Here is a 23,499-nt window from a genome sequence, read left to right as displayed (position 1 = left end):
AACAAAAATTAAAATAAATTCGCAATATTCTATTAGAAATCATGTTCAGTACTGTTGAACATGCACATTATATATTTTTTACTTTTTCATTCAAATAAGTAAATCATAAATATCCTACTCTAAAATTCCTGTATCTTTAACTCAACGCGAAACACTTTTTCCAGACCTTTTCAGACTTTCCTGCCCCCCCAACAAGAACAACAACAACAACAACAAAGTATTATGTAGGCTTACTCACCGAGTAAGCGAAAAGATTGTGATTTCTGAAACTATAGTAACAAGAATTCTAATAGTTTGACATTCATTGTCAGGAATTTCATACAAACCTATGAGAAGAAATTCCCGCTACGTTTTGTGGTTTGCAGATCAGAACAAAATATCTGATATTTTATACGTAATGAGTTAAGGAAGAACACGGGGTTTTACGGAATTTCTCGGGAGTAAGCAGAAATTATTATTTAACTTATTTTAAAGGCATCTCCGCGAAGATGTGGTTCACGACATCTTAATTAAGTGATTCATTCAAAGTTAGGACTAGCGCGATTCACCTTCGATATTTGTTATGGGTTCAAATTTTGTTATACAAAGAACTTTTGTCACAACAAATGAAAGTAATGATTTAAAAAGCAAAATTGAGGGTACCCTCAGGACACACAACTGGTTTTTGAATGATTGGCAGGGTGGCTGGGTATTTTGTTTGTTGTTTGTTTGTATGTTATTTTACGTTGCATGGAACTGGTGGTTATTCATCAACGGGACCAACGGCTTTACGTGACTTCCGAACCACATCGAGAGTGAACTTCTATCACCAGAAATACACATATCTCACCCCTCAGTGGGTAGGGTAGGGAAGTGAGTTACACTTATGAGAATCACAGGAAGAGTGTAACGATGAGTTTATGTATACTGTATACAGGTATAGCCTACATTGTCTCAACGATCATTAAGACAGACAGGTAACTAACTTACCTGTCTAATGAACCTTTATCGTGTCCCGTGTCATCTGGTGTCAGCGTTGGTCTCCAAAGGATTAGTAGCCACTGCTACTACGACTACTACTACTCCCAATACTACTACTACTACTACTAGTAGTAGTAATAGTAGTACTACTATCGCTAAACCACTGGGATTATTTCGACTAGGAAATGACCAAGATGAAACCGAATGAAAGAATGGTATGAATATATGCGTATATGTATGTATGTATGTATGTATGTATGTATGTATGTATGTATGTATGTATGTATGTATGTATGTATGTATGTATGTATATACAAAACACTATTTTATTAGAAATAATTTTGTTGTACTATTTAACGTGCACATTATTAATTTTTTTTTCATTTTCATTCTAATAAATAAATCATAAATGTCCTATCCTAAAATTCCTGTATATTTAACTCGAGGCGAAACACTTTTTTCAGAACACCCCCCCCCCCATTAAGAACAACAATAGTAAAAACAACAGTAACAACAACAGAAAAGTAGTTTGTAGGCTTACTCTCCAAGTAAGCGATAATGCATTATCATTTACTATTAGATACGGAATTTACTATAATTGTGAAATGGCTTTGTTAGTGTTCCAAAGTCACCATTTACGTTTAAATCATCTCGATATAATTGTCTTTCACTGAAAACATAAATCGCCAGTAATTAGATAAAAACACGTTACTTTCAAACGTCATCATATGCTTGTGAATCCCGATCGCCTGACGCTCCACAATCATATGTATCAGATAATAAACAAGATTGTGAGGACTGTCATTGGATAACAAATTTACCCAGTTCATTAAAAAGTTAACTAAGGCTAAACGGAAAAAGAGATCAACATCCCAGTCAACACTTTGTTCAAAATATGTTACTCAGAGGGTCAATGGCTTTCTCTTCGGTGATGTATAAAGCATACATAGAGCGTCGGTAATTATTCAGTATTTGTCATTATTGACTCTATATATGTGTTATATACATTTGTTAGTTCATACTAGCGTTGCAACGACGAGGTTATTGACGCCTTATCATTAAAAAAGGAATTATAAAGGAAAAAGTAAATGAAAAATCTATAAATATGTTAATATAAAATATATATACACACACACACACACACATATATATATATATATATATATATATATATATATATATATATATATGCATATGTGTGAGTTTGTGTGTACGAGTGCGCGTGTGTACACGCAAGTATGTCCAAGAAAGCCCTAGAATCTGAGGACCGAAGCTCTGTCTTCAGGCTACATGACGAAATTTGAGTCTCCAGGGAGTGTGCGTGTGGTGCGTGTGGTGTGTGTGTGTGCGTGCGTGTGTTTACATGCAAGTACGTCTGGGACATGTCTGGACATTCCTCTGGAGACGGAATCCCCAGAGGGAATCCCGTCTTCAGAGTCCTTGAGGCCCGTGGCATTTTTAGAAAGTAGGGATTGAGAAAGGTGTCGTCATCTGCATACATTGTACAATGTTCTCCTCAGCAATTAAAGCAGTTTGCCTACAAGCTATGATGATCGTCGTTGTTTTACTGGAAGCTCTGTTCTCAGGGCTGAATCTCCAGGCTCGTCTTGATAGCGGTCTTCTGGACCAGCTGATTCGTTGCGAGCGGCCCTCTTTGCCCGTTGCTGTCCTTCGCTGGATTACGTCGTTCTGCGGCCCCTGGCCAGTGCTTGGAACACCTTGGTTATCCCGACAGGACCGACAACAGTGCGAACTCGTTGCCAAAAATCTGGAGGAACAATTGGAAAATCATCTTAACCAAAACGTTAGAAACTCTTGGATATTTCCCGGCTTGTGCATGATATTCGGAGGAATTTTGTTTTTCACCACTTGGCTATTAGAAAAGCATCTGAACAGGAACTTTGAAGAAGACATTGAAGAAGTTCGTTTTAGAATCGGTTTGTGGTCGATCGATAGCTATCTTGATGACGCTTGTGTCACAGAGGCGGAAGGCCAGAATGTGACTGAAGAGCCAACCGACACCGAAGACCAGAAAAAGTTGAAAGAAATGGAAATTTTACTTGAGCAAGAGAGAAGTCTTTTCGAGGAGAGGAAGGAACAGATGGAAAAAGAGATTGAGCGCCTCTCCAATGAGATCAACGTCATCCAGAAAGACAGAGAGGTCGAGACTGAAAGATGGATTGAACACACCAGTGATCTTAAGCAAATAAACGCCCAGCAGAAAGAAGAGATTGCCCGCCTCAATAATGTGATTGAAAGCATCCAGACCAATAGAAAGGCGGTGATTGAAAGGACGACAAAAACTATCAATAATCTCCGGCAGACGAACCAACAGTTGAAGGCAGAGACTGGCCTCGTTCTCGATGATTATGAAGCTCTCCAGAAAGAGAGGGAGGCAGAGAACGAAGAGGCAAATAAAGCCATCGCTTATCTCCGCGAGATGAATGACCAGCTGCAGGTGAAAATGAAGAGCAATGATGAAATGGAAAAATCAATCTGCCTGCTGAAAGAGGAACTGAAAAGGGCCAATGAACAAAACCGAGCCCAGATGGAAAAGGAAACCAATCTAATCAGAGAGAATGAAAACTTGGAAAAAAAGAATGCCGAACATAGGCAAATTATTAAAGATTTGTCAGAGGACAGACAAAGACTGGAAAGTGAATTAGAGGTGGCTCTCACCAATGACTTGGTAAGAGAAGGAAGGTACACGGCTCTAGTTAGCGAGCTAGAGGGATTCAAGAATAAGATCAGTCTACTCGAGACTGAATTAGCTAGAGCCGTGGAAGAGAATGGGACCTTAAAGGAAGACCTGTCTCGTTTAACTGAGGTAAAGGGTCATCCTCAAGAGACTGAAGAACAAGTCATAGTGGAAGAACTAAATGATCAAGTGAAAATTCAGGACGCCGAAGAACTAATTGAAAGAGAAGTGGTAGTATGCAAAGGTCGACCTGTAAAGAAGTTGGAGAAGAGCATTGAGAAAGAATGCTCAGATAATGAAGAACTACCCAAAAAAAGGAAAGTGAGAGACCTCAGAAACTCAGGCCTTGGAAAGATGCTTACAAGTTCGAAAGCATCACAAGAGAGAAATCCTGCTTATGATGTAAAGGAGAAAGACGCTTCCTCTCAAAATGAGGATAAGTGCCAAAGGCCCCAAAAAGACGCTTCTCTAAAGAGAGAGAAAACTCAGCGTAAACTAATTGTATTTGACCTAGAGCCCGAATCCCCCAAGATGGACAGGAGGATGTGCTCAGGACTTGGAACACGCACAGATGGGCTCTCTCTCTCAAGATGGGACAACTCTATAATATTCAATGGGAAAATGGTCCCATTTACTTCCTCAAAGGATATCAAAGGATATGTGACCATCGAACTGGACATTCCGAGAAAATTCCACAGGGCCATCAATGGAGTCCAGGGAAGAACACTGATAGAGTTCACTGAAAAGAGTGGTGGTGCACTCATACAAATGCCTTCACGGTCTGACATATCAAATCTTATCACTGTGAGTGGTACTGTCCAGCAAGTTCAGCTAGCAGCTGGTCATATTGAAAAGTTGATCAGAAAACTCTGCTGATCACCTGATTCATTCGACTTCTAAGAATAAAAGGATCACTGGTGGGTGGCACCATTTATGGGTCACTAATGGAGTAAGCAATGGAAACTTGCTGTGCCAGCTTAAGCATTGGCATACCAGTTTTGGGTTGGGGCCATAGGAAACTTTACCTGTAAGTTAATGCCTCCCTCATCAAAACTGGATTTCTGTCCACCTTTTTTGCTGGCATTAGCCTGCTTAAGTAGTTCGGCATTGTATTGCCAGCTTTAGGTGTTGGTATACCAGTTTTGGGCATGGTGCAACCTTCTACCTTGGTACGTTAATGCTCCTCATCAAACTCGATTTTCTGCCCACCTTTTGTTGGCTGCATTTAGCCTCTTAAGCTTCCGGCCATTGTATTGCAGCTTTAAGGTTTGTATACCAGTTTTGGGCCATAGCAACTTCTAACCTTGGTAGTTAATGCCTCCCCTATCAAACTGATTTCCTGCTCCACCTATTGTTGCTGGCTTTAGCCTGCTTAAGTATTCGCGCATTGTGTTGCCAGCTTTAGGTGTTGGTAATACCAGTTGTTGGGCATAGGCAACCATCTAACCTTGTAAGTTAATGCCTCCTCATTAAAACTCGATTTTCTGCCCAACCTATTGTTGCTGGCTTTAGCCTGCTTAAGTAGTTCGGCATTGTATTGCCACTTTAAGGTGTTGGTATCAACCAGTTTTTGGGCCATAGGCAACCTCTACCTTGGTAAGGTTAATGCCTCCCTCCATCCTAAAAACTAGGAGTTTCTGCCCACCTTTTATTTTGCTGGGCTTATTAGCCTGCTTGAAGTAGTTCGCGGCATTGTATTGCCAGCTTTTAAGGTGTTGGGTATAACCAAGTTTTTGGGCCATAGTCAAAACCTCTACCTTTGGTAAGTTAATGCCTCCCATCATCAAAACTGATTTCTGCCCACCTTTTGGTTGCTGGCATTATGCCTTGCTTAAGTTAGTTTCGGCCTGTATTGCCGCTTTAAGTGTTGGGTATACCAAGTTTTGGGCCTAGGCAAAACCGCTTTACCGGAAGGTTAATGGCCTTCCCTCATCAAACCTGGATTTTTTCTGGCCCACCTTTTGAGGCTAACCATCTAGCCCTTGCTTAAGTTAATGTTCCTGCCTTGCATTGCGAAAACTTTATGGGTTGAGGATTTCCATTTTTTTTGGGCCATAGGCCACCTTTTCTTACCTTGGCTAGTTATGCTCCCGCGTTCAAAACTGGATTTCATTGCCCCCTTTTGTTGGGCATTGTCATTAGCCAGCTTTAGATTCGGCATTGCATTGCCCGTTTAGGGTTTAGGTAGCCAGTTTTGGGCCATAGGCAAACCGCTACCATTGGGTAAAGTTTTAATTCGCCTCCATCATCACAAACTTGGAGATCTGCCCAACCTTGTTTTTGTTGCTGCATTAGCCTGCTTAAGCCAATTCGGCCAGTATCCCAGCTTTAGGTGGTGTATACAGTTTTGGGCCATAGGAAACCTCTACCTTGGTAAGTTAATGCTCTCATCAAAACTGGATTTCTGCCCACCTTTTGTTGCAGGCATTAGCCTGCTTAAGCAATCCGGCATTGCATTGCCAGCTTTAGATGTTGGTATACCAGTTTTGGGCCATAGGCAACCTCTACCTTGGTAAGTTAATGCCTCCCTCATAAAAACAAGATTTCTGCCCACCTTTTGTTGCTGGCATTAGCCTGCATAAGCAATTCGGCATTGCATTGCCAGCTTTAGGTGTTGGTATACCAGTTTTGGGCCATAGGAAACCTCTATCATGGTAAGTTAATGCCTCCCTCATCAAAACTGGATTTCTGCCCACCTTTTGTTGCTGGCATTAGCCTGCTTAAGCAATTCGCCATTGCATTGCCAGCTTTAGGTGTTGGTATAACAGTTTTGGGCCATAGGCAACCTCTAACATGGTAAGTTAATGCCTCCATCATCAAAACTGGATTTCTGCCCACCTTTTGTTGCTGGCATTAGCCTGCTTAAGCAATTCGGCATTGTATTGCCAGCTTTAGGTGTTGGTATACCAGTTTTGGGCCATAGGCAACCTATACCTTGGTAGGTTAATGCCTCCCTCATCAAAACTGGATTTCTGCCCACCTTTTGTTGCTGGCATTAGCCTGCTTAAGCAATCCGGCATTGCATTGCCAGCTTTTGGTGTTGGTATACCAGTTTTGGGCCATAGGCAACCTCTACCTTGGTAAGTTAATGCCTCCCTCATCAAAACTAGATTTCTGTCCACCTTTTGTTGCTGGCATTAGCCTGCATAAGTAATTCGGCTTTGCATTGCCAGCTTTAGGTGTTGGTATACCAGATTTGGGCCATAGGCAACCTCTACCATGGTAAGTTAATGCCTCCATCATCAAAATTGGATTTCTGCCCACCTTTTGTTGCTGGCATTAGCCTGCTTAAGTAGTTCGGCATTGCATTGCCAGCTTTAGGTGTTGGTATACCAGTTTTGGGCCATAGACAACCTCTATCATGGTAAGTTAATGCCTCCCTCATCAAAACTGGATTTCTGCCCACCTTTTATTGCTGGCATTAGTCTGCTTAAGCAATTCGGCATTGTATTGCCAGCTTTAGGTGTTGGTATACCAGTTTTGGGCCATAGCCAACCTCTACCTTGGTAAGTTAATGCCTCCATCATCAAAACTGGATGTCTGCCCACCTTTTGTTGCTAGCATTAGCCTGCTTAAGCAATTCGGCATTGCATTGCCAGCTTTAGGTGTTGGTATACCAGTTTTGGGCCATAGGCAACTTCTAACATGGTAAGTTAATGCCTCCATCATCAAAACTGGATTTCTGCCCACCTTTTGTTGCTAGCATTAGCCTGCTTAAGCAATTCGGCATTGTATTGCCAGCTTTAGGTGTTGGTATACCAGTTTTGGGCCATAGGCAACCTCTACCTTGGTAAGTTAATGCCTCCATCATCAAAACTGGATTTCTGCCCACCTTTTGTTGCTGGCATTAGCCTGCTTAAGTAGTTCGGCATTGCATTGCCAGCTTTAGGTGTTGGTATACCAGTTTTGGGCCATAGGCAACCTCTACCTTGGTAAGTTAATGCCTCCATCATCAAAACTGGATTTCTGCCCACCTTTTGTTGCTGGCATTAGCCTCCTAAAGCATGTGGGCATTATATTGCCAGCTTTTAGGTGGTTCGGTAATACCAGTTTTCGCGGGCCATAGGCAACCTCTTACCTTGGTAAGGTTTAATGCCGGTCCATCATCCAAAACTAGGGATTTTTGGCCTTACCCACCTTTTGTTGCTGGCAATTAGCCTCCTAAAAGCAGTTGGGCCATTAATATTGCCCCAGCTTTAGGTTGGTTATTAAGCCCTGAGTTTTGGCCCATAGGGCAACCTTCCTAAACCTTGGTAAAGTTAAATGCCTCCCTTCCATCAAAAGGATTTCTGCCAAAACCTTTGGTTGACTGGACATTAGCCCTAAAAGCCAGGTTGGGCATTATATGGCCAGCTTAGGTGGTGGTATACCAGTTTTGGCCATAGCAACTTCTACCTGGTAGCTTAATGCCTCCATCATCAAAACTGGATAATTCTGGACAACCTTTTGTTGCTGGCATTAGCCAGCTTTAAGGAATTCGGCATTGTATTGCCAGCCCTTAGGGATTTTGGCCATACCAGTTTTGGGCCATAGGCAAACCTCTACCATGGTAAGTTAATGGCCCTCCGCCCTCATCAAAACTTGGATTTCTGCCCACCCACCTTTTATTGCTTGGGCATTAGCCTGCTTAAGCAATTCGGCACAATTGGCATTGGCCAGCTTTAGGGGTTTGGTATACCTGTTCTTTTGGGCCATAGGCAACCTCTACCTTGGTAAGTTAATGCCTCCCTCATCAAAACTGGATGTCTGCCCACCTTTTGTTGCTGGCATTAGCCTCCTTAAGCAGTTGGGCATTATATTGCCAGCTTTAGGTGTTGGTATACCTGTTTTGGGCCATAGGCAACCTCTACCTTGGTAAGTTAATGCCTCCATCATCAAAACTGGATTTTTGCCCACCTTTTGTTGCTGGCATTAGCCTGCTTAAGCAATTCGGCATTGTATTGCCAGCTTTAGGTGTTGGTATACCAGTTTTGGGCATAGGCAACCTCTACCTTGGTAAGTTAATGCCTCCATCATCAAAACTGGATTTCTTTTGCCCACCTTTTGTTGCTGGCAATTAGCCTCCTTAAGCATGTGGGCATTATATTGCACTTTAGTGTTGGTATACTGTTTTGGGGCCATAGGCAACCTCTACCTGGTAAGTTAATGCCTCCCATCATCAAAACTAGATTTCTGCCACTTTTGTTGCTGGCATTAGCCTGCTTAAGCAATTCGGCATTGTATTGCCAGCTTTATGTGTTTGTTATACAGTTTTGGGCCATAGCAACCTCTACCTTGTGAGTTAAGGTCTCCATCATCAAAAACTTTGGATTTTCTGCCCAACTTTTGTTGCTGGCATTAGCCTGCTTAAGGAATTCGGCATTGTATTGCCAGCTTTAGGTGATGGTATACCAGTTTTGGGCCATAGGCAACCTCTACCTTGGTGAGTTAATGTCTCCATCATCAAAACTGGATTTCTGCCCAACTTTTGTTGCTGGCATTAGCCTGCTTAAGCAATTCGGCATTGCATTGCCAGCTTTAGGTGTTGGTATACCAGTTTTGGGCCATAGGCAACCTCTACCTTGGTAAGGTAATGCCTCCATCATCAAAACTGGATTTCTGCCCAACTTTTGTTGCTGGCATTAGCCTGCTTAAGCAATTCGCCATTGCATTGCCAGCTTTAGGTGTTGGTATACCAGTTTTGGGCCATAGGCACCCTCTAATTTTTTTAATTAATGCCTCCTTCATCAAAACTGGATTTCAGCCAACCTTATGTTGCTGGCATGAGCCTCCTTAATGAATTCGGGATTGTATTGCCAGCTTTAGGTGTTGGTATACCAGTTTTGGGCCCTAGGTAACCTCTACCTTGGTACGTTAAAGCCTCCATCATTTAAATTGGATTTTTGCCCACATTTTGTTGCTGGCATAAGCCTGCCTAAGCAATTTGGTATTGTATTGCCAGTTTTAGGTGATGGTATACCAGTTTTGGGCCATAGGCAACTTCTACCTTGGTAAGTTAATGCCTCCATCGTCAAAACTGAATTTCTGCCTACCTTTTATTGCTGGCATAAACCTGCTTGAGAAATTCGGCAACCTCTACCTTGGTAAGTTAATGCCGCCGTCATCAAAACTGGATTTCTGCCCACCTTTTGTTGCTGGCATAAGCCCATTTAAGCAATTTGGTATTGCATTGCCAGATTTAAGCAATTGTATACCATTTTGGGCCATATGTAACCTCTACTTTGGTAAGTTAATGCCCCATCATCAAAACTGGATTTCTGTCCAACTTTTGTTGCTGGCATAAGCCTGCTTAAGCAATTTGGTTTTGTATTGCCAGATTTAGGTGATGGTATGCAATTTTTGGACCATAGGCACCCTCTAATTTTTTTAATTAATGCCTCCTTCATCAAAACTGGATTTCAGCCAACCTTATGTTGCTGGCATGAGCCTCCTTAATGAATTCGGGATTGTATTGCCAGATTTAGGTGATGGTATACCAGTTTTGGGCCCTAGGTAACCTCTACCTTGGTACGTTAAAGCCTCCATCATTAAAATTGGATTTCTGCCCACCTTTTGTTGCTGGCATTAGCCTGCTTAAGCAATTTGGTATTGTATTGCCGGTTTTAGGTGTTGGTACACCAGTTCTGGGCCATAGGCAACCTCTACCTTGGTATGTTAATGCCTCCCTCATCAAAACTGGATTTATGCCCACCTTTTATTGCTGGCATAAACCTGCTTGAGAAATTCGGCATTGTATTGCCAGTTTTAGGTGTTGGTATACCAGTTTTGGGCCATAGGCAACCTCTACCTTGGTAAGTTAATGCCGCCGTCATCAAAACTGGATTTCTGCCCACCTTTTGTCGCTGGCATTTGCCTGCTTTAGAAGTTGGTCATTGTATTGCCAGCTTAAGGTATTGGTATACCAACTTTGGACCATAGGCAACCTCTACCTTGGTAAGTTAATGTCTTCATCATCAAAACTGGATTTCTGTCCACCTTTTGTTGCTGCCATAAGGCTGCTTAAGCAAATGGGCATTGTATTACGAGATTTAGGTGATGGTATACCAGTTTTGGGCCATTGGCAAGCTTTACCTTGGTAAGTTAATGCCTTTGTCATCATAAGTGGATTTCTGCCCACCTTTTGTTGCTTGCATTAGCCTGCTTAAGCAATTCGGCATTGTATTGCCAGCTTTAGGTGTTGGTATATCAGTTTTGGGCCATAGGAAACCTCTATCATGGTAAGTTAATGCCTCCATCATCAAAACTGGATTTCTGCCCACCTTTTATTGCTGGCATAAGCCTGCTTAATCAGTTTGGCATTGTGTTGACCGCTTTAGGTTTGGGTATAGAAGTTTTGGGCCATAGGTAACCTCTACCTTGGTAAGTTAATGCCTTCATCATCAAAACTGGATTTCTGTCCACCTTTTGTTGCTGGCATTAGCCTGCTTAAGCAAATGGGCATTGTATTACGAGATTTAGGTGATGGTATACCAGTTTTGGGCCATTGGCAAGCTTTACCTTGGTAAGTTAATGCCTCCCTCATCAAAACTGGATTTCTGCCCACCTTTTGTTGCTGGCATTAGCCTGCTTAAGCAATTCGGCATTGTATCCCAGCTTTAGGTGGTGGTATACCAGTTTTGGGCCATAGGAAACCTCTACCTTGGTAAGTTAATGCCTCCCTCATCAAAACTGGATTTCTGCCCACCTTTTGTTGCAGGCATTAGCCTGCTTAAGCAATCCGGCATTGCATTGCCAGCTTTAGATGTTGGTATACCAGTTTTGGGCCATAGGCAACCTCTACCTTGGTAAGTTAATGCCTCCCTCATAAAAACTAGATTTCTGCCCACCTTTTGTTGCTGGCATTAGCCTGCTTAAGCAATTCGGCATTGCATTGCCAGCTTTAGGTGTTGGTATACCAGTTTTGGGCCATAGGAAACCTCTATCATGGTAAGTTAATGCCTCCCTCATCAAAACTGTATTTCTGCCCACCTTTTGTTGCTGGCATTAGCCTGCTTAAGCAATTCGCCATTGCATTGCCAGCTTTAGGTGTTGGTATAACAGTTTTGGGCCATAGGCAACCTCTATCATGGTAAGTTAATGCCTCCATCATCAAAACTGGATTTCTGCCCACCTTTTATTGCTGGCATTAGCCTGCTTAAGCAATTCGGCATTGTATTGCCAGCTTTAGGTGGTGGTATACCAGTTTTGGCCCATAGGCAACTTCTACCTTGGTAAGTTAATGCCTCCATCATCAAAACTGGATTTTTGCCCACCTTTTGTTGCTGGCATTAGCCTGCTTAAGCAATTCGGCATTGTATTGCCAGCTTTAGGTGTTGGTATACCAGTTCTGGGCCATAGGCAACCTCTACCTTGGTGAGTTAATGTCTCCATCATCAAAACTGGATTTCTGCCCAACTTTTGTTGCTGGCATTAGCCTCCTTAAGCAATTCGGCATTGTATTGCCAGCTTTAGGTGTTGGTATACCAGTTTTGGGCCATAGGCAACCTCTAGCTTAGAACGTTAATGCCTCCATCATCAAAACAGGATTTCTGCCCAACTTTTGTTGCTGGCATAAGCCCATTTAAGCAATTTGGTATCGCATTGCCAGATTTAAGCAATTGTATACCATTTTGGGCCATAGGTAACCTCTACTTTGGTAAGTTAATGCCCCATCATCAAAACTGGATTTTTGTCCAACTTTTGTTGCTGGCATAAGCCTGCTTAAGCAATTTGGTATTGTATTGCCAGATTTAGATGATGGTATACCAGTTTTGGGTCATAGGCAACCTCTAGCTTAGAACGTTAATGCCTCCATCATCAAAACAGGATTTCTGCCCACCTTTTGTTGCTGGCATAAGCCCATTTAAGCAATTTGGTATCGCATTGCCAGATTTAAGCAATTGTATACCATTTTGGGCCATAGGTAACCTCTACTTTGGTAAGTTAATGCCCCATCATCAAAACTGGATTTCTGTCCAACTTTTGTTGCTGGCATAAGCCTGCTTAAGCAATTTGGTTTTGTATTGCCAGATTTAGGTGATGGTATGCAATTTTTGGACCATAGGCACCCTTTAATTTTTTTAATTAATGCCTCCTTCATCAAAACTGGATTTCAGCCAACCTTATGTTGCTGGCATGAGCCTCCTTAATGAATTCGGGATTGTATTGCCAGATTTAGGTGATGGTATACCAGTTTTGGGCCCTAGGTAACCTCTACCTTGGTACGTTAAAGCATCCATCATTAAAATTGGATTTCTGCCCACATTTTGGTATTGTATTGCCAGCTTTAGGTGTTGGTATACCAGTTCTGGGCCATAGGCAACTTCTACCTTGGTAAGTTAATGCCTCCATCGTCAAAACTGAATTTCTGCCCACCTTTTGTTGCTGGCATTAGCCTCCTTAATCATTTTGGTATTGTATTGCCGGTTTTAGGTATTGGTACACCAGTTCTGGGCCATAGGCAACCTCTACCTTGGTATGTTAATGCCTCCCTCATCAAAACTGTGATTTCGGCATACCTCTTGTCGCGGCATAAGCCTACTTAGCAATGTATTGTATTGCGTTTAGGTGTGTACACCAGTTCGGGCGAATAGGCAACCTCTACCTTGGTATGTTAATGCCTCCCTCATCAAAACTGGATTTCTGCATACCTTTTGTTGCTGGCATAAGCCTACTTAAGCAATTTGGTATTGTATTGCCGGTTTTAGGTGTTGGTACACCAGTTCTGGGCCATAGGCAACCTCTACCTTGGTATGTTAATGCCTCCCTCATCAAAACTGGATTTATGCCCACCTTTTATTGCTGGCATAAACCTGCTTGAGAAATTCGGCATTGTATTGCCAGTTTTAGGTGTTGGTATACCAGTTTTGGGCCATAGGCAACCTCTACCTTGGTAAGTTAATGCCGCTGTCATCAAAACTGGATTTCTGCCCACCTTTTGTCGCTGGCATTTGCCTGCTTAAGAAGTTGGTCATTGTATTGCCAGCTTAAGGTATTGGTATACCAACTTTGGACCATAGGCAACCTCTACCTTGGTAAGTTAATGTCTCCATCATCAAAACTGGATTTCTGTCCACCTTTGGTTGCTGGTATAAGCCTGCTTAAGCAGATGGGCATTGTATTGCCAGCTTTATGTGTTGCTATACAAGTTTAGGGCCATAGTCAACCTCTACCTTAGTGAGTTAATGCCTCCATAATCAAAACTGGATTTCTGCCCACCTTTTGTTGCTGGCGTTAGCCTGCTTAAGTAGTTCGGTATTGTATTGCCATCTTTAGTTGTTGGTATACCAGTTTTGGGCCATAAGCAACCTTTACCTTGGTAGGGGAAAGACTCCATCATCTAAACTGGATTTCTGTTCACCTTTTGCTGCTGGCATAAGCCTGCTTAAGCAATTTGGCGTTGTATTGCCAAATTGCCAAATGCGTCCGACATCAAAACTGGGTTTATGCTCACCTTTTGTTGCTGGCATAATCCTGCTTGAGCAATTCAGCATTGTATTGCCAGATTTAGGTGATGGTATACCAGTTTTGGGCCATAGGCAACCTCTACCTTGGTAAGTTAATGCCTTCATCATCAAAACTGGATTTCTGCCCACCTTTTGTTGCTGCCATAAGGCTGCTTAAGCAAATGGGCATTGTATTACGAGATTTAGGTGATGGTATACCAGTTTTGGGCCATTGGCAGGCTTTACCTTGGTAAGTTAATGCCTTTGTCATCATAAGTGGATTTCTGCCCACCTTTTGTTGCTGGCATAAGCTTCCTTAAGCAATTTGGTATTGTATTGCCAGATTTAGGTAATGGTATACCTGTTTTGGGCCATAGGTAACCTCTACCTTGGTAAGTTAATGCCGCCGTCATCAAAACTGGATTTCTGCCCACCTTTTGTCGCTGGCATTTGCCTGCTTAAGCAGTTGGTCATTGTATTGCCAGCTTAAAGTGGCCTGTCAACCACCGACCGGGCCTCGATCGGCTGTTGTGCTCCCTGGGGTTGACGGGCAAATTCTGGCGGACTTATTCGTGAATGTTGTCCACACAGGGTGAGGCGATGGAGAGGTTGGGGGCGAGCCCGACGATGCCCAGTAGTGTGTTTCAGTGCGGTACGATAAACATGGTGCCTACCGCAAAGGAGGAAGATAGTGTAGCATGATAATTGCTTTGTGTATGATGAAAAAGAAGAGAATATGGTGCAAAGAATGGCTCAGAAAAAGAAATGTATATGGTTAACGTACGTTCTGCCAGGGTCGAAGCTCAAGCCATCGGGCACCACCTAGGTGATTTTGCTACAAGACCCATCGGGCAATTTGACGGTTTGCCCGTCAAGTGTGCCCGTTAGAGGGGAAGTCCGCCAATCAGGCCCGACGTGTGGACAGGCCTTTAGGTACTGGTATACCAACTTTGGGCCATAGGCAACCTCTACCTTGGTAAGTAAATGCCTCCGTCATCAAAATTGGATTTCTGGAAAGGGTCGACACAGTGTTACGGCCTCTGAGAGAGGTCCGCTTCAGGTTCGATAGGAAATAAATAAAAAAAAAATATTTCAACACCAACAGTTGAAAGTATTGTATTGACAGATTTAGGTGATGGTATACATGTTTTGGGCCATAGGCAACCTCTACCTTGGTACATTAATGCCTCCATCATCAAAACTGGATTCCTGCCCGCCTTTTGTTGCTGGGATAAGCTTGCTTAAGGGGAGGGGGGGGGGGGGGTTTGAGAATGTTGAAACCAAGTTTATGGCCTTTTAAGATTCCTCCACGTGAATATGAGAATTATAGTATATCACCAAAGGGGGCATCAGGATTTCCGAGGAGTCTAGGTGGGGCATGCCCCCCCTTTCCCCACCCCCATCCAAAAAAATAAAAATAAAAAAGTTGCGAACCATTGAATTTATTAAGCGTACTAAGACGACTGGAAGACTAAGTATATCTTAGTTCAATCAGACCACTGAGCTGATTAAAAGCTCTCCTAGGGCTGGCCAGAAGGATTAGACATTTTTACGTTGGCAAAGCGGGGAGTCGAACTTTCGACTACCGAATCGGAAGGCCAGCATGCAAACCACTCGTCCAACATGGAGCGAATGGAAGACTTCTAATTTTTATATTCAGAAGCGGCGTGTCAAGACCTAAAACACATGAATTACCTGGGTCTTTCTTAGACACCACAAATAATCTTGGCCAATTCAAGGCAGGTATCATTCACTCTAAAAATATTTCAAAATTCGGCAGCCTACGCTTCACCGAATTAATAAATGTCCCGGAATCATTCTCCCTCGTGTCCCATTACTCCTCAATCTTTTACTGCATCATGACACTGAATCTTCAAATCTTAGTAACAATCATCCATAAACCACGATCTAGGTATATTATACCTTAACCGTGCCATAAACATGGAGACTTCAGCCACAGAATGAATTCCTCGAACAAACTCAGCAAATACATGACACGGTTGACTCAAAATTCAATTAGGAAACCACTTAATTTATGGAGCTGGCTTTGCGAGTGATACCAAAGAGTTTTTGATTTTGAGTAATGCCTGTCATAAGCATTACAACCTAAAGAAAGACTGAAGCTTCTAGTATCATGGGAAGTGACGGAAAACTTCAATAGTGACGTATTCTCACTTGTTGGAGCATTTCCTCGCCCTGCAACTCGGTTAAAATTGAAAACAAAATATAATACATACATACACACATATTATATAATATATATATATATATATATATATATATATATATATATATATAGTATATATATATATATTTAGTATATGACCTGTAAAAATTTTCTGTTACAACAGAATTTCATCTAATAAAAGGAGCCCATAAATACGCCAAAATATATAGAGAGTAAGTACTATATTTCATTACCTACATGATGAGCGAGACAGCAGTCTCTGAAATAGAGTACTTACTTTCTAATATTTTGGCGTTTTATGGGCTCCATTTATTATAGTGTGTATATATATATATCTATATATATATATATATATATATATATTATATATATATATATAATATATTATATATACATATATAGATAGATAGATAGATAGACAGATAGATATAGACAGTGAAAATTGAAGGCGGTTCTATCAACCAGTAGACATCGGTCGGTGCAAGGTGAAGGACAAAACTTTATTCCCATCATATGTACGTACTTTTATTGTCGCGACGTTTCAAGACAAAAGTCCCATTATCAAGCTAAAAAAGATAAAACAAAAGTTAAAATCACAAACTCGGAATACAAATTAAAAGTTTAAACAGTTTACAAATATAAAAAGAAACAAGTACAAGAGTAGGGAGGGGTCAATACCTTAAGGTGCTGAAAGCACAGACCGAGTGACAATTCGTGCCGGGTCAGCTTCGACTTGAACTCGCGAGAGATACAGAGGTGTTGAGGAAGACTGGGTGTTTAACTGCGGAACGAGATGTTTAATGCTGTTCTTAGGGGATTGGCCTATAATTTTAAAATCATTTTCTTATGGATTTTAGGTAACCCATACGGATTACCTAAAATCCATAAAGGTGGTATACCAATGAGGCCCATCCTCACCTATACCACATCTACAGTAATTACAAAATTGCCAAATTTCTTGTGTCTCTCCTAGCGCCTTTAACTACCAATATCTATAGTTGTAAGAATTCAGAAAATTTTAAAGAATAAATCTTACCCCTGGATTCAGACTTATTTATGGTTAGCATGGATGTGGAGTCTATTTTTACTAATGTACCGGTAGAAGAAACCATTGATATTATTGTTAGCCGTATTTTTACTGACCCAGATGCCACTTTTAATAATTTGGCCTACTATTTATTATTTTATAATATTGTTCAGAGATAAAGATCAGGCTGACAAATTTCTTGATTATACCAATGAAATACACCCTAACATTAATTTCACGATTGAATATGAAAAGGAAAATGAACTGCCATTTTTGGATGTAACCGTTTTTAGATATGATGATCATTTGAACACCACGGTTTTTTAGAAAGGAAACGTTCACCGGCCTGGGATCGAATTTTACAGCAACTGTTTTTATAATTTTAAACTAAACTCCATGTCTACCCTCTTTCATAGGGCTTTTAACATAACGTCTAACTGGAATCATTTTCACAATGAAATAACCTATCTCCACTAATATTTCACTGACAATTGCTTTCCATCGAAACTTTTTTTTATAAACACCTGTACAAATTCTTGAAGTTGAACAATATCTTCCATCCTAAAATTGAGATACCAACAGTGCCAAAATTACGATTATATGCAAGTGTCCCATTTATTCATAACAAAAATTTCTACCGTGAACTGAAACTGTTAATAGAAGGTTTTTCCTGCAATTGAATATCAGATCTTTGTTTAAACACAAGGAGAAACTCGATCCACTGATGACCTCAGGAGTCGTATATCTATTTAATTGCCCTAGATGTAATCTAGACTCCACACGGAGGTTACTCAAAGTGAGATTAGACTCTCATCGAGGCTTTAGTTATAGAACAGGTGTCAAATTAACTAATCCCGAGTTTTCATGTATACGCGAACATACAAAGAAATGTAAACATGACATGAATTACAAAGATTTTAAAATTATAGGCCAATCCCCTAAGAACAGCATTAACTATTTTAGAATCACTCTTCATTAAACAACTCGTTCCGCAGTTAAACACCCAGTCTTCCTCAACACCTCTGTATCTCTCGTGAGTTCAAGTCGAAGCTGACCCGGCCCGAATTGTCACTCGTCTGTGCTTTCAGCACCTTATGGTATTGACTCCTCCCTACTCTTGTACTTGTTTCTTTTTATATTTGTAAACTGTTTAAACTTTTAATTTGTATTCCGAGTTTGTGATTTTAACTTTTGTTTTTAACTTTCTTTAGTTTGATAATGGGACTTTTGTCTTGAAACGTTGCGACAATAAAAGTACATATACTGGGAATAAAGTATTGTCCTTCATCTTGCACCGACTGATATATGTTGCTATATATACATATATATAAATATATATTATATATATATATATATATACTTATAATATATAATCATATAATATAATTATATATAATTATATATAAATAAGTTATGTATGTATATTTATGTATATGTAATGTATATGTATGTGTATATGTATATGTATGATATATATTTATTATATATATATATAGATATTATATATATATATATATATATATCTATATATAAATATGAATATGTATGTTTTAATATATGTATATGTATATGTATGTGTATGTGTATATGTATATGTATGGATATGCATATGTATGTATATATATTAACAACCCCCTATCAAAAATATAAGCGGCAACTCTTACCTTTTAGTAGCGGGCCGGCCTCTCTCTGCAAGCATTGTCAAACTAGGCTAATTAGTTCACATAAATACAAAAATATGCTATTTATCTCCCAAACCATATGAACATAAAATAGAGCAAAGTGATTAAAAAGAACGATCATAGCTAAGAAGTGAGTATGACCCACAAAGAACTGTAAATGGTCATTCTATTCCCCTGAATTAGTCTAAGTAATCACCCCAAAATCTCAAATTGTCAACTACTACATTTCGATAGTCAAACTTAGAGAATCCCGTTTCTAGAATAATGACATGGGACCCATCTGAAACAGAGAGACATATCCATTATATTCCCCACCACACAATGTTAAATATATGTATACACTTCACACTTCTCTCTTTTCAAAGGTTACTGTTTCTAAGTCATTTAAATATGTGCCATACCTTTTTGATGGCCTCCTTATCTCAAAAGAATGTGTGCTTTCACTTAAGCATCTCGAGCGGTTGGACCTATCATGCACGCACAAATGGATGTATACATCTGCCACACCTCTAAGATCCCCATTGCAACTGTTATAACAGCCTTCGGCCCAACAATGCACATTCATCAAATTCCTTCGTTTGATGAATGTCTCCAAGCCAGAAAAGCTGATACCACGTAATTCACTGACACATTAATTTCTTCTTTTAATATATATGTAATATGTATATTGTATATAGTATATATACATATATATTATTTACATATAAAGCTGACGGTCGGATGTATATATAGGGTGGCCATTTATTTGACCTGTGAAAGGGGGATAAGGGTATATAGTAAGCCCATGCGCACTTGCACTTATGTTGAGTCGTTATAAATTCAGAAGTTTAATACATTAGTATATTCAATTACAGGTGATGATAAATGAGAAAGTCTATCAATCAGTTTTTTTATTCAGACATCTTCGCCGACATTTTAAGGTCTATCAATTAGTGCTTTTATTCAGACATTATTGCTGACATTTTAAACAGAAAACTATTCTTTAAATTTTAAGGAAAATTACAGACATTATTTAAAAAGAAAAAAATTACTACATCATTCTTTGGCATATTTTTGGCTTGATTTTATCTTTACTAAGTATATTCAGTAACAGGAAATGATAAATTAGGTTTATCGATGACATTGTTTTTATTCAGACATTATTTATTGCTGACATTTTAAACGAAAATTAGTCAATAATTTTTAAGGACAATTGTAGTAATTACATAAAAAAGAAAGGCTGAAAGGGGGACATTAGGGCGTACCTCCAAGACCGCAGTTTTTTGGGGGATAAAGTCAAAAAGAGGGACTGTCACCCTCAAGGGGGACGTATGGTCACCCTATGTATATATGTATGTTTATTTGCTACAGAAGGCGAAACTACTGGACCAAATTGAACCACAGTCAAAACATATACATATATATATGTAGATTTTATAGGGAATGACTTTCACCAGGGTACCGTTTTGTTCCCGATATCCGGCCAATTAAATTCTTTATTATTATTCGTAGAGAAAAAAGAAAGCATATATGAATTGGAACTTTTCACGAGGATTCCAAATATGATCTTACTTTTCTTCTACAATGAAAAATAACCATGATATTACGGTTTAAGCAATGTCGGCCTATGGTTGACCACAGCCAGGCTCGCTCTCTCTCTCTCTCTCCTCTCTCCTCTCTCTCTCTCTCTCTCTCTCTCTCTCTATATATATATATATATATATATATATACTATATATATATATATATATATATATATATATATATATATATATATATATATATATACATATTCGATTTATATATAAAGTTTAAGTTAAAGATGGTTGGTTTCAGTTATCCATCACCTTGAAGTCCTCAGGCGAACGTCAGTCAGGTTCTATATATAATATATATATATATATATATATATATATATATATATATATATATATATATATATATATATAATATATATGGAACTTGGCTGTCGTTCGCCTGAGGACGTCAAGGTGATGGAGAACTGAAACCAGGCATCTTTAACTTGAACTATACATAATCGAATTGCAACAGTAGAACCAACAGAAAGCAATTAATTTCGTCCATAGCTTTAAAGCGTTGCCTAATCTACAATATTTAAACCAAAACACTTGAGATCTTATTCAAAATACAATAAGATACAGGGGTCAGAATGCCCTTTTTCAACTGAGTCCAAGTAGGCCTATAGGTTGTTTATTTTTTGTTTGGAGCCTTGCTCGTCGAGCCGACACTTATTGATTACGTCACAATCTAAGTAGTACTGGTAATTCGTAACCATGAAAGACAAGAATCCTCTACACTAAATGTCTACCACAGAACAGTCATGTGAATTGAGTTTCTAAAGTACCTTTGTTAAATCCACTCACGGTAGCGGGCACCATTACATGGGTACCAATAAAGATTCCTCTATGATTGTGCACATTGTTACAAAGGTTATGAACGTGTATAGGTGTGCTTAGCATCCAAATACCCCCAGACAGGGATAAAGGTTTGTTTTTGTTTGTCTGTTAGACAGATTATTAAAAAACTAAATAGAGATCTTACGTCAGAAATTTACCCGCGGGCTGAATGATGATCTCATAGCTTGGGAAGGTCAGTTACACTACTGGGAGCAATCAACTCGACCTGAAGCAGTGGCAGACGCGGTGAATAGTATATATACCCTTTGGATGCCTGAATTTCGAGGGACAGAAATAGACGTCGATTACAATCGAGGTGGTTGTGACACGTTTTAAGTTACGAGGAACAGATAAGTCACAAAAGCAGATAGGCAGGTAAGCAGGCCTTGGAAATCACGGAAAAGAGAGGGAGATGAAGACCTAAACCTAATATGATTGAAGACAGAAAGTGCCTGAAGACCTAGACCTAATATGATTTAAGACAGAAAGTGCCTGAAGACCTAGACCTAATATCTAATATGATTAAAGACAGAAAGTGCCTGAAGACCTAGACCTAATATGATTAAAGGTAGAAAGTGCCTGAAGACCTAGACCTAATAATGATTAAAGGCAGAAAGTGCCTGAAGACCTAGACCTAATATATATAAAGGCAGAAAGTGCCCAAGGCAAAAGACAGTGAAGAGGACGAGTTTGAGGTCTAACGCCAAAAAATAATTAAGGCTATAAAGACAAACACTGGGACACTTTCTGTCAGAAAACAAGGAGTTGGAGAGGATGGACAGCGAGAGATCATGCTCCAGAAAAGGGATGCCATGAAGTACAAGGATCTAAAGGTGAAAATGCGCTATAAAGTAAAATTTAAGAGAGTTTGGACAACAAAATGGAAGACAGGCAGCAGGGATGGAGGTAAACGCAAAACTAACAAGTCACTGCAAAATATCTCTAGTAATGCTTACAGTTCACCACATGAGGTACACTGACAGCACTACTCCGATAAGGGGGTAACCACATAAAATACAAGCCAGCGTAAAAACAATGATGATAATGATAGTGGCATACGAGTCTCACATAGGCTACAATCCACTCAAGGAGGTTGAATGATTAAACCTCCTTGAATTCACCATATAGTACTACCTTGTTGTAAATCATTCCAAGTATGCTGAAAATGAACTAAGAGCAGATCAAATAGGCAACATGGCAGATCCATGAGAGAGAGAGAGAGAGAGAGAGAGAGAGAGAGAGAGAGAGAGAGAGAGCGTTTAACTGATACAGTGAACTACGCCATGACAGCGACGGATAATGACAGTTATTTGCAAATGACAGAGCAAAAACAGTGTAACGTGGTATTGTGCACTACCATGTTCTGCCTACGGACCTAAGTAATGACTCGCAGATTAGAATATGTATATTTCGAACTTCATTTGCTTATAATAGTGTCCCGTCACGTTCGTCCTCAAGTGTTTGACAACAGAAAACAAACACTTACGGATTAGTAGTATTCGCCGTGGCACAGAAAGGAAGGAATCCCCATTTATACTCTAATGGATTCGGGTCCTTACGTGTGTAAACAATTTGTTCCAAAATACAGGTATTCTTTCACAATCAAGGAGTGCTGCTGCATAAGGTCTCCTTATTCTCTATTAGAGAGAGAGAGAGAGAGAGAGAGTGAGAGAGAGAGAGAGAGAGAGAGAGAGAGAAGAAGAGGAGAGAACGAGAGAGAGAAGAAGAAGAGAGAGAAGAAGAGAGAGAGAGAGTTGATGGGAAACCTTTTACGTTGATTTATTTCATAGAATAAAAACGTTCCCGCGCTTAACAACGATCAGATACAATAATTTCATGAAGAAGGTTCTTCATGAAGTGATAATTGTTACTGCAGTAACAACAGTGAAATTGTGGTAATTCTTTTGCGGCAAACAAAAGATTCAATTATCTGGCTAACATAAACTTTAGCTCTAAAATTTACCCAGATGCTCAAAAGTCAAACACTCTTTTGTAAACGATCATTTATCAATGCAGGTTGACATAACGCTTTAATTTATAGCACAACAGGAAATAAAACCCAAGAGATCCTCTACCCACAAACTCAAGCGAAAAAATAAAGTGTCCAATGAAGTAGTTTCCCCG

At 40.0% G+C, this 23,499-nt stretch overlaps 1 protein-coding gene across 1 annotated transcript in view; it reads right to left on the bottom strand.

Moving 5' to 3' along the window:
• The window catches only part of LOC135195016 (organic cation transporter protein-like), a 113,894-nt gene extending 92,281 nt beyond the window's left edge, over nt 1-21,613 (bottom strand). Inside the window, exon 1 of the mRNA XM_064221303.1 lies at nt 21,521-21,613. The gene's annotated coding sequence lies outside the window, so the exon portion shown is untranslated. The remainder of the gene's footprint in view (nt 1-21,520) is intronic.
• Between the last annotated feature and the right edge of the window lie 1,886 nt (nt 21,614-23,499).

This window comes from Macrobrachium nipponense, chromosome 15, assembly GCF_015104395.2.
Source record: "Macrobrachium nipponense isolate FS-2020 chromosome 15, ASM1510439v2, whole genome shotgun sequence".
NCBI classification, from domain to species: domain Eukaryota; kingdom Metazoa; phylum Arthropoda; class Malacostraca; order Decapoda; family Palaemonidae; genus Macrobrachium; species Macrobrachium nipponense.
Note: the sequence above shows the minus strand (reverse complement) of the source record. Positions and strands in the feature narration are given on the sequence as shown.